Here is a 12,795-nt window from a genome sequence, read left to right on the forward strand (position 1 = left end):
AGAAAATGTGGCACATATACACCATGGAATACTATGCAGCCATAAAAAAGGATGAGTTTGTGTCCTTTGTAGGGACATGGATGCAGCTGGAAACCATCATTCTTAGCACACTATCACAAGAACAGAAAACCAAACACCGCATGTTCTCACTCATAGGTGGGAACTGAACAATGAGATCACTTGGACTCGGGAAGGGGAATATCACACACCGGGGCCTATCATGGGGAGGGGGGAGGGGGGAGGGATTGCATTGGGAGTTATACCTGATGTAAATGACGAGTGGATGGGTGCTGACGAGTTGATGGGTGCAGCACAGCAACATGGCACAAGTATACATATGTAACAAACCTGCACGTTATGCACATGTACCCTAGAACTTAAAGTATAATAATAATAAAAAATAAATTAAAAAATAAAAAATAAAAAAATAAAAAAAATAATTAACTAAAAGGTTTAAAAACAGTTCATCATAAAAACAAACATTTGATTTTTTTTTCTACAAAATATATGAAACAATATTGAAGACACCCGCCATCATAATAAATTTTAAAGGTAGGAAAAAAAAAAAAAGGAAAAACAAAAATAAAAACCACAACTAAAATAATCAAGAAATAAAAACACAAAACAACCTGAATAAGCTCTGCACAGAAAAGAAAACAATGCACCAACCAACACTCAGAAGGCATTCTTCAGACAGAAAGGATATTATGAGGAATCATATATCTAAAAGCGGTTGTTATCTGACATCTGGGAGGAACGAACACCCCATTGAGGAGCAAAACACCCAAAACCAAGTAACCCAGCCATAACTGGGCAACAAACCTGAACAGACATTACTGAAAAGGCAATATGCAATTCACTAACAGGAAAAAAAAGGTGGTTCTCAATATTGCTAGTCATCTCTAAACTGTAAATGATAATCACACTCAGATACGAACTCACTCTAACAAAAAATAAAAACCAATTATTTCAAACGAATGCCCCAGGGAAACCTGCATACACAGATACTCTTCCACACTGTTGAGAGAAATCACCATTACCATAGGTACTACGAAAACCACTTGGAGCTTCCCAAACAATCATAAAGCTAGCTACCACTTCATCTAGCAATTCCAACAGTGGGTATGTACTTTTGGACAGGGAAATCACTACATGGAAGTCATAGCTGCCTTCCCAGTTGGAGTGAAGCACTATTCACAATAGCCAAGGGCAGATCACCTGAGGTCAGGGATTTGAGATCAGCGTGGCCAACATGGTGAAACCCTTGTCTCTACTAAAAATACAAATATTACCCGGGTATGGGGGAACACACCTATACTCCCAGCTACTCGGGAGGCTAAGGAGGGAGAATCCCTTAAACACAGGAGACAAAGGTTGCAGTGAGCTGAGATGGTGCCATTGCACTCCAGCCTGGAAAACAAGAGAGAAACTCTGTCTCCAAAAAACAAAAACACAAACACAAACACAAGTAAAATAATGGGTTTCTCAGTATCACTGTTTGAGATCAACTCATCTCAAACATGTAAATGAAAACCACACTCTGGCACCATCTCAATCTAACTGATATGAATATTGCCAAAAAGAAAGACTGTGCTTGAAATAAGGCAAAGGTTGGTGACAAGACAAAGAAAGGGATAATCTCACATGCTACTGGGTGGAACTTTAATTAGGATGCACTCTAGGAAAAACAGTGGAAGGTTCCTGAACAAATTAAACATGCGCCTAACATGTAATGTCATCATCCCACCTATGGCTCTCCATGGAAAGCAAATGAAAATCATATGCTGGAGACAAAGCTTCCTTCCCCTCTTTCTTGACACGCTACTGACAATAGCCAAAGGATGGAATCAACCTACCTGTCCGTTCACAGATGAAGGGATGAAGAATCTCCAGGACACAGGCACAATGGAATACTTTTCAGTCATCAAAATTCAGGGCATTTTTCATTTCCCACAACACGGCTGCACCTGCAAGACATTATGTTCAAACAAATCAGAAAAGCAGAGAAAAGAGAAAGGTCAACCCTGCATGTTCTCAATTATGTGGGAGCTGAAAAATTTAACTCACTGAAGGTAAAAACACAGTAGTGGTCACCACAGGCTGGGTGGAGGACAGGACACGGGCAAGGATTGGCAATAGGTATTTAGAGATTTAAAGTAGAGGAATACATCCTGGTATTCTACTCCACAGCAGGGCGACTGTGCCTAACAATACGGTCGTGTCTTTGTCAAAATAGCTACCAAGGAGAATACTGATGTTCATACCTCAAAGATATAAGACATGTATGTGATCACAGGCACAATAAACTCCTTGATTCTATCCTTATGCAAGGTATACAATTATCACAATGTCCCACTGCACCATTAATTCTGGACATGTGGTATGAACTAAATTTTTTACAAAATGTTAACTATACACAGCTAGAAATTCACACAGAACCACCAAAGACCCTGAATATGCAAAGCAATCTTAAGAAATACAAACTAGATTGGAGGCCTCACACTCTTCATCTTCAAATTACAGGTAAAAGATCTACTTATCCAAAGACTACAGCAGTGGCATAAAAAGAAACCATGCACCTGTGGACATAACAGTACCTAAACGCACACCTGTAGGCAGTCAACACATTTTTTCTGAAAAGAACGCCTACAAGATGTAATGAGACTGGGTGCTGTGGCTCACAAATTAAAACCTAAACACATGACTCAAAAGCATAAAATGCCTACAGGAAAACAGAGTGAGCTTAAGTTTCGAAAAACCTGAATCGATGTTAAATAGTTTGAAAAACAACAAAAGGAAAACACTTCCAATAATAGAAGTCAAAAATCCTGGTTTTTATTATTGACTGTATCTTACAAGAATAATCACTGTGTGGCTGGGCACGGTGGCTCACACCTGTAATCCCAGTACTTTGGGAGGCAAAAAGTCGGGTGGATCACGAGGTCAGGAGATCGAGAGCATCCTGGGAATCTCGAATAACACAGTGAAACCCCGTCTCTACTAAAAATACAAAAAAAGTTAGCCAGGCACCTGTAGTCCCAGCTACATGGGAGGGTGAGCCAGGAGAAGGGCGTGAAACCGGGAGACAGAGCTTGCAGTGGGCCAAGATGGCAGCCGCACTCCAGCCTGGGTGACAGAGAGAGACTCCATCTCAAAAAAAAACAAAGAATCATCACTGCGAACTAAACTAATAATCAACCAGTTAAAAAAAAAAAAAAAGAAAGAAAAAATACTGCACAGTAAAGAAATCAATGCACCAACCAGCACTCAGAAGGCATTCTTCAGATAGAAAGGACATTATAAGGAATCATGTATCTGAAACTAACACACCACTGAGGAGAACACACAAAACCAAGTAAACCAGCCAAAACTGGGACACGAACTGAACAGACATTACTAAAAAGACAATGTGCAATGCACTAACATGTAAAAAGGTAGTTCTCAACATTACCAGTCATCTCTAAACCGTAAATGAAAAGCACGCTCAGATAGAGACTCATCCTAATTTGAACAATTAAAAGAAACAAATTATTTCAAACAAATTCCCTGGAGGAAGTTGCATACACACTCTCATACGCTGTTGGGAGAAATATACAGGCACTATGAAAACCTTTTGGAGCTTCCCAAACGATCAAAAAGGAAACTACTATCATCTGGCAATTCCAGCAGTGGGTATACACTTATGGACAGTGAAATCACTGCACGGAAGCCACAGCTGCCTTCCCAGGTTGAGTGAAGCACTACACACAATAGCCAAGGTATGCAATCAACCTACCTGTCCATCAACTGATGAAGGGATGAAGGAACTTCAGCATACAGATACAACGAAATATGCCCCATCAACAAACATCGATGACAGAACGTCCATTGCGGCAACACGGATAAACTTGGAAGACGTTATATTCAACGGAATCAGTGAGGCAGGGAAAGACAAACACTGCATCATCTCACCCATGAGGAGACTAAAAAAGAATTATCTAATGGAAAGTGAAAGTACAATAGTGGTTATCAGATGCTGTTGGGAGGACAGAGCATGGGCTGGCATTGGTAATAGGTACCAAGTTGCACTTCTGGGGAGGAATTAATGCTGGTGATCTACTCCACAGGAGGGTGACTACAAGTAACAATATGGTAGGATCTCTTTCAACAGAGCTAGAAAGGAGAGGAAAATTGAAGGTTCACATCACAGACAAATAAAAACTAGACATGGGAATAGATATGCAAAACACCCTGACTTCATCATTCCTCAAAGTACGCAAGTAAAAAAAATCCCACTGTACTCCCTAATTTTGGACATGTATGACAAACCCAGTTTTAAATCTATAAATGAACAATGGCAAAATTCACATAGAACCATGGAAGACCCTGAAAATCCAAAGCACTTTCCAGAAATAGAAACTCACTTGAATGCCTCATGCTCCCCAATGTCAAATTACATCGAAAAGTTACACTTACTGAGGCAGCAAGCAACTGGCATAAAAACAGAAACATATCCCATTGGACAGTATCAGGCAGCCAACAGACAAATCTGAATGTACTTACAGTCAACAGATGTCTCAAAAGGCCAGGCGCAGTGGCTCACGCCTGTAATCCCAACATTTTGGGAGGCCACGGTGGGCAGACCAGTTGAGGTCAGGCGTTTGGGATCAGCTTGGCCAACATGGTGAAACTCTGTCTCTGATAAAAATAGAAAAATTAGCAAGTGTGGTTGCATGTGCCTGTAATCCCAGCTACTCGGGAGCTGAGGTGGGAGAATCGCTTGGATCCAGGAGACGGAGGTTGCAGCGAGCCGAGATCACACCACTTCACTCTAGCCTGGGCAAAAGAGCAAAACTCCGTATCAAAACAAACAAAAAACCCAAACAAAACGGGGGAATGGCTAGTCCATTTTGTAAATGACGTTGAGAAAACTGGAAACCCACACACAAAACATGGAAACCTCCTTCACTTTATCTTTTATCCTTATGCAAGCTACACAAGTACTGCAATGTCCCCATTGCACTCCTAATTGTGGACATGCAGTATGAACCAAACTTTTCAAGAAATGTAACTATACACAGCTAAAAATTTACATGGAACCACCAGAGACTCTGAACATGCAAAGCAATCCTAGGGAAATACAACCTCGTTTCAAGGCCTCACACTGCTCTATTTCAAATTACATCCAATTCAAATTATAATTTCAAATTGCATCCAATTCAAATTACAATTTCAAATTACATCCAATTCAAATTATAATTTCAAATTACATCCAATTCAAATTACAATTTCAAATTACATCCAAAGACCATGGTAGTGGCCTAACAATGAAACCATGTGGACATAACAGAACCTAAACATATATCTGTATGGAGTCAACAGATTTTTTTTCAAAAGAATACCTGGAAGACGCAGTGAGGAGGGGGAGGTCCGTTCAATTAATGAATCTGAAAATACAGGATATCCACATGAAAAAGAATGAAATAGGACCTTTATGTTACACAATACACAAATATCAACTCAAAATAAATGAAAACCTAAACACAAGACCCGAAAGCATAAAACTTCTACAGGAAAACACAGAGTGAGTGGAAGTTCAGGGCAACTTAATCTATGCTCATAGGTTGCAAAAAGAAAAAACAATTGGGAAATACATGGAAAATACACTAAAAATCAATGAAATGCATAAAAATTGTGAGTTTTCTTTCTGGCCTGACCTCAAATTGCTGCTAACAAAAGGAAAACAACACATGAAAAAGAAAATTCAAGAACTACAGCATGGTAAAGGGAGCAATGAACCAATTAACAATGAGAAGGCATTCTTCATAGAGGCAGGGTATGATGAGGAATCATTTATCTGAAAGAGGTTGTTACATGGTATGCACAGGAAACTAATGCTACTAAGAAGCGAAACATGCAAAATCAAGTAACCCAGCCAAAGTTGGCCAATGAACCTGAAGAGACATTTCTCCAAAGTCCCAGCTACTTGCAAAGTCCAGGTGGGAGAATCATCTGAGCCTCGGGAGGTGGTCAAGGATGCAGTGAGCCGAGATCGCACCACTGCACTCCAGCTTGAGCAAACAGAGACAGACACGATCTCAAAAGAGGAAAAAAGAAAAGACAAGAAATAAACTACACAGAGAAAGACTAAACATCACATTGTCTCACTTAGGCGGAATCTAAAAATCTTATTTCATAGAACTAGTTAAGCATAACTGTTCTTAACATGGCTTGGGGTTCAAAGGTGGGGCACGGTCAGGGATTGGAAACAGGTATAAAGTTACATATTCCATGAGAGGAATGAAACCTGTAGTTCTATTTCACAGCAGCAGGGTGACTAGGTCTAACATTATCAGAGTGTACTTTTCAAGAAAACTAGAAAAGAGGATTCTGAATGTCTTCACCTCAAAGGAATAGTAACTCTATGAGGCAAGAGATACGCTAAATACCCTGATTTCATCACTAAATAATGCACCCATGGACCAAAGTGTCTCATTCTACCCTCTGGTGGTACACCTTTACCATAGGGTAAATTTTTGTAAAGAAATTTAAGGAAACAGGCTGAGCATTGTGGCTCACGCCTGCAATCCCAGCATTTTCAGAGGCTGAGGCAGGCACAGCACTTGAGGCCAGGAGTTCGAGACCAGCCTGGTCAATATGGCGAAACCCCGTCTCTACTCAAAATACAAAAATTAGCTGGGCATGGTGGTGCTCACCTGTAATCCCAGGTACTCGGGAAGCTGAGGCAGGAGTATTACTTGAACCAGGAGGCAGAGGTTGCAGTGAACCAAGACTGCGACACTGCACTCCAGCTCCAGTCCAGGCAACAAAGTGAGACGACGTCTCAGAAAAAAAAAAAAAAAGAAAAAAAGAAAAAGACCACATTTAAGGGATCAATTGACATGAACAAATGCACGACCTCACTAATCATCAGTGAAATGCAACTCGCAAACACAATGAGGTAACATCCCACATTGGTCAAAATAGCCATTTTTCCAAAGTCAAAACAACATGCTGGCAAGGCGGCAAAGAAAAGGGAACGCTGCTACACTCTTGCAGAACATGGAAACAGGTTTCCACTGTGGAAACCAGTTTGGAGATTCTCAAGGAACTTAAAACAGAACTACCACCAGACCCAGCAATTCCACTACTTGGTATCTACCCAAAAGACCGTAAATCCTTCTATCAAAAAGACACAAGATCTCGTGCATTCATGGCCGTGCCATTCACAAGAAAAAAGACGTGGAAGCATCCTAGGTGACCAGCAACAGAGGATTCAACTTTTTTTTTTTTTTTTTAATGTGGTGCATAGACACCACAAAATACTACGCAGCCATAAGAAGAACACACAATCATGTCCTAAGCAGCATGGATAGACCTGGGGATTATCATGTTTAGCAAATCAAGGCAAGAACGGAAAATCAAACACTGCATGTTCTCACTTATGAGTTGGAGTTAAACAGTGAATACATTTGAACATAAAGATGCAAACAATAGACACTGGGGACTATCAGATGAAAAAAGGAGGAAGAAAGGGGGTGTGGGTAGAAGAAGCAACTGACTGGCACTTTGCTCACTGCCTGGAAAATGGAGTCAGTGGCCACAAGCCTCAGTGTCATCAAATGTTCACATGTAAATAACCTGCAATTTAATCAAAATAAAAGTCTATTATTATTATTTTTTTAAACAGGGTTTCCCCAGGCGCAGTGGCTCCCACCAGTACTCATGGCACTTTGAGAGGCTGAGGCAGGCAGATCACTTGAACTCAGGAGTTTGAGAGATGTCTGGGCAACATGGCAAAACCCTACCTCTACAAAAAGTGTAAAAAAATTAGTGGGGCATGGTGGTGCACACCTGTAGTCCCAGCTACTTGGGAGGCTGAGGTGGGAGGGTCACTTGAGCCCAGGAGGTCAAGGCTGCAATAAGCCAAGATCACAGTGCTGCATACCAGCCTGGGTGACAGAGCAATAACCTGTCTCAAAAAAAAAAAAAAAAAAAATATATATATATATATATATATATATATATACACATACATACATATATAGGATTAGGATATATTATAGATAGATAGATAGATAGATACATGGATGATAGATAAAACAAAACCTATAGTCATCCAAGCAATCAGTGACTGCCATAAACATAGAAAGACAACCAAATGGGCCAGAAGCGGTGGCTCACGCCTGTAATCCCCACACTTTGGGAGGCTGAGGCGGGCGAATCACGAGATCAGGAGATTGAGACCATCCTGGCTAACACAGTAAAACCCCATCTCTACTAAAAATAAAAAAAAATTAGTCAGGCATCGTAGCGGGCACGTGCAGTCCTAGTTACTCGGGAGGCTGAGGCTCATTCACAGGAGAATGGTGTGAATCCAGGAGGCGGAGCTGGCAGTCAGCTGAGATCGCACCACTGCACTCCAGCCTGGGTGACAGAGTGAGACTCCATTTCAAAAAAACAAAAAAAAAAACAAAAAAAAAACCAGACAACCAAATGGACAAAATAAGGGAGCCAAGTAATCAATCCAAAATTATATTTAGAGCACACATTTTTCAAAAGCACACCAAAGGCACAACAGTTGAGAAAACTGTGCACGTGCACAAGATTGAAATAGCACCCCCATGTCGCCCATACACAAAAATCTATGAAAAATAAATAAGTTAAATTCAATCTGGAAAGCAAAACACTCCAAGGAGAAAACATGGCATAAGCATATATTTTGGGGTAACTTCACCCTGTCCACACAGGTTGCAAAAAAGAAAAAGAAAAAGAAAAGGAAAAAATACGGGGAAAATACGCACAGACAATAAAATGGCTTAACGATCTCTTTTTTTGGATGGGACACTGAAATCACTGCCAACAAACGCAAATATAAACATGACAGACTAAGTACAACATTAGAGCCTCTGTGCAGGAGAGAACAAATGAATCCAAAGAGAAGGCATCCTAGACCGGGCATGGGGGCTCACGAGGTCAGGAGTTTGAGACCAGCCTGGCCAACATGGTGAAACCCTGCCTCTAGTAAAAATACAAAAATTAGCCGGGCATGGTTGTACACACCTGTAATCCCAGCTACTCAGGAGGCTGAGGCCGGAGAATTGCTTGAACTCAGGAGGCGGAGATTGCAGTGAGCCAAGATCGCACCACTGCAACTCTAGCCTGGGTAACAGAGCAAGACTCCATTGGAGTCTGGTGCAGGGGAAGGGGGAAGAGAAAAAACAGAAAACAAGAACAGCATCCTAAAGGTGAGAAGAAAAGTTTGGGGAAACATACAGCCGATAAGGCATTGTTTTCCAAAAGGCACAAGCTATTAACGTTAGTAACTAGCAAAAAAAGACTAACCAAAAGAGAAACAAGTAACCAATCCAAAATTGGGCAAAGAGGCTGAATAGACTTTTAGCCAAAGAAGACATAAGACTGACTCTATCTTTATGAAAACGTGGTTAACATTACTAATCCTGCAAAAAACTGAAATCAAAACCATATGCAGAAAACATTTCACTTATTCACATGAATATGACGAATAAAAATACAAACACAGATGCTGGTGTCAATTTCCAGGAAAAAAGAAGTGTTTATGGGAGGGTCAATTACTATATACACTCTGGAAAGCAGTTGCAGATTCCTCAAAAAACTGAAAGTACAATACCATATGATCCCACTACTAGGTATACAGTCAAAGCAAACCAGGATTTTGAAGAGACATCTGTCTTTCCATGTCTATTACATCACTATTCACAATAGCTAGGAAGATGGAATCCACCTACCTGTTCACCCGAAGATGAAGGAATGAAGAAAATGTAGTACATATATACAATGATATATTCTCTGGCCATAAAAAATAATGCAATTTTCATTTAGGGCAACACCAATGAACCAAGAAAACATTCTGTTAAATAAGCCAAGCACAGAAAGACAAACACTGCATGACCTCACTCACATTGAATCCAAAAACTTAACCTTCAAGAAGCAGAAAGAACAGGAGTGGTCTCCTGAGGCTGGGGAAGGAGGAGAAATAGGAGGGATTGCGGATGGAAACAAAGTTACAGTTAGTTGGGAGGAACACATTCTAGAGTTCCATTCCACAGCTGCGAGACTCTGGTTAGAACAGTTTTGTATTTTTCAAAAAAAGGTAGAAGGGAACAATTTTGAAAGGTCTCACCACAAAGAAATAATACCTGTATGAGAGAACAGTTATGTTAAACACCCTGATTTGATTATCACCCAAAATATACATGTATTAAAATGTCCCAGATGAAGCTGGGCAAGGTGGTTCATGTGTGTAATCCCAGCACCTTGGGAGGCTGAGGTGGGCGGATCACCTGAGGCCAGAAGTTCAAGACCAGCTAGGCCAACGTAGTAAAACCCAGTCTCTACTACAAAATATAAAAATTAGCTGGGCATGGCGGCACACACTTCTAATTCTAGCTACTTGGGTGGCCGAGGCACAAAAATCACTTGAGCCTGGGAGACAAAGGTTGCAGGAAGCCAAGATCATGCCACTGCACTCTAGCCTGGGCAATGGAGCGGAACTGTCTCAAAATAAACAGAAACAAAAACAAAAAAGTCCCAGGATACCCTCTGCTATATGCCTTATTACAGACAAAACACTGAAGAAGTATAGGCCAGGCACAGTGGCTCATGCCTGTAATCATAGCACTTTGGGAGGCTGAGGCGGGCAAATCACAAGGTCAGGAGATCGAGGCGAGACCATCCTGGTAAACACGGTGAAACTGTCTCTACTAAAAATACAAAAATTAGCTGGGCATGGTGGTGCGTGCCTGTAGTCTGAGCTACTTCGGAGGCTGAGACAGGAGAATCACTTGAACCCAGGAGGCGGAGGCTGCAGCGGCCGAGATCATGCCACTGCACTCTAGCCTGGGCGACAAAGCAAGACTCTGTCTCAAAAAAAAAAAAAAAAAAAGAAAACAAACAAACAAAACAAACAGTGGACGGGCACGGTGGCTCACGCCTGTAATCCCAGCACTTTGGGAGGCCCAGGTGGGTGGATCTCCAGGTCAGGAGATTGAGAACATCCTGGCCAACATGAGGACACTCCGTCTCTACTAAAATACAAAAAAAACAAAAAGTTAACCAGATGTGGTGGCATACACTTTAGTCCCAGCTACTCGGGAGGCTGAGGCCGGGGAATCGCTTGAACCTGGGAGGTGGAGGTTGCAGTGAGCTGAGATCACGCCACTGCACTCCAGCCAGGGAGAAAGAGCGAGACTCCATCTTACAATAAATAAATAACTAAAAATAAAAAGACAAATATGTAAAAATAACAAACAAACAACAAAAGAGTGGAATTTATCCAAAGACACAGAGACTTTTAGAACTGGGAAAAAGGGCCCTATTGGGCTCTAGGAGACCCACACTCTGCTCTCGGGGTCACCGTCCCCTACCCAGAGGCTACTGAGAGAGTCCAAGCAAAGAACAGGTAGCTCTATGCACATGGGACACCCTGTGCCCAGGCAACCTGCTTACATGTGGGGAAACTGAGTCTCAGAGGGGCAAAGGTATTGCCCAGGTCCGCTTGCCCTGTTTCCAGGGCCCATGCCCCCATGCCCTGCCCTGCTCACCTCCCAATCTCCGAGCAGTGCTTGGCATCTGCAGCCACGGCAGCCCTGGCGTACACATGGTTGTCAGGTTCCTTGGAGGCCGAGGGCAGCCAGACACAGAGGCCAACAATGACCAGCACCAGGACCACGACCAGCAGACCCAGCACCACTAACTTCTTCATGGCTCTGCTGCATCCACAGGGCAAGGAGCAGGGTCAGGACCAGCCTCAGACACTCCCTGGCCCCTCTCCAACAGGGAACAGTCTAAAAACACAGGCCCAGTGTCTCCTTCCCGCCTCCCAGAATGTGTGCATGCTGTCCAGCCCTGGGGGCGGGCACCTCCGAGGAGGAGCAGAGGAAGGGAAGGAACAGGAGCTGCCAGAGAACCCATAAGCTTACCTAGTCCCAGAGGGGACAAGAGACCAGCCAGGGGGTGCTCAGCAATCCTGGGGGACAGTGGAAGGTGTCTACATAGGGTGCAGGACAGGCAGGCCTCTCACAGAGGTCCAGCCTGGCCAGGAGGATGGGGAGGCTGACATCACAGGAGCAAGGAAGCGCACGGTGACTCTGCACGGTAACTCAGCCTGTCACCAGGTGACTAAAGTTCACGGAGCCCTGGGAGGGCCCCGAGTGGGAGGTGTTGTGAGCCGGGGAATGGGGTTCCCAACTCCCAGCCTCAGTTTCCTCCAAAGGGCACTGTCTGCCCACGAGCTCCTCCAGTGAGCCCCAGGCTGGGTCCCCTTCTGCCTCTCCCTGTTCCTGTTCAGAACATCTGAACTCACAGCCAGTGTCCGGGAGATGCCTCTGGAGATGGTGGAGCAGTGGTGTCCCTGGCACCAGACCGGAACGCACCCTAAGAGGCCTCACCACACCCTGCTGTGAATGCCAAAGGTGTGTTCTGGGAACATGGCCTCGGGCCCTGAGTACAGACTGGTTCTGCTGCCCATCCAGAAACATTAGCACCCCAGGCCCAAGGAACCCCCTGAACAGCCCAGAAAGGCAGGGCCCAGAGAGGGCCTGAGCTGGCCCAAACTCACACAGCCCAGCAGTGCAGGCTTGGCCACTTGGTAACTGCCCCAAGTTACTGCATGTTTCTGACCAGCCCACCAAGAACTCTGAGAGAGGAACAGCAGTGGGCCCAGCCCACGGGACCTGGACACTGCTGCCCATTCCCCTGTGGCCCTCATCTGCCAAGGATATGGGCCAGAGGCTCCATGAGTCATGGCTCCCTCCCCTGCTCCTGGGCCTGCTG

General features: G+C 43.4%; 1 protein-coding gene across 9 annotated transcripts in view; it reads right to left on the reverse strand.

The window, feature by feature from the left end:
- Positions 1-12,795, reverse strand: part of LOC112429437 (fructosamine-3-kinase-like) — a 598,793-nt gene that overhangs the window by 210,181 nt on the left and 375,817 nt on the right. For 4 of the 9 annotated variants that reach the window (XR_011613969.1, XR_011613968.1, XR_011613967.1 and 1 more), the window contains 2 exons: positions 3,776-4,677; positions 1,857-1,967 (listed from right to left, as the gene is read on the reverse strand). The gene's annotated coding sequence lies outside the window, so the exon portion shown is untranslated. Of the gene's footprint in view, positions 1-263; positions 313-1,856; positions 1,968-3,775; positions 4,678-12,795 lie in introns of those variants that run through there. The other 5 variants (XR_011613966.1, XR_011613964.1, XR_011613965.1 and 2 more) reach the window with 3 other exon arrangements.

The sequence above is a fragment of the Macaca nemestrina genome, chromosome 15 (genome assembly GCF_043159975.1).
Source record: "Macaca nemestrina isolate mMacNem1 chromosome 15, mMacNem.hap1, whole genome shotgun sequence".
Classification (NCBI taxonomy): Eukaryota; Metazoa; Chordata; class Mammalia; order Primates; family Cercopithecidae; genus Macaca; species Macaca nemestrina.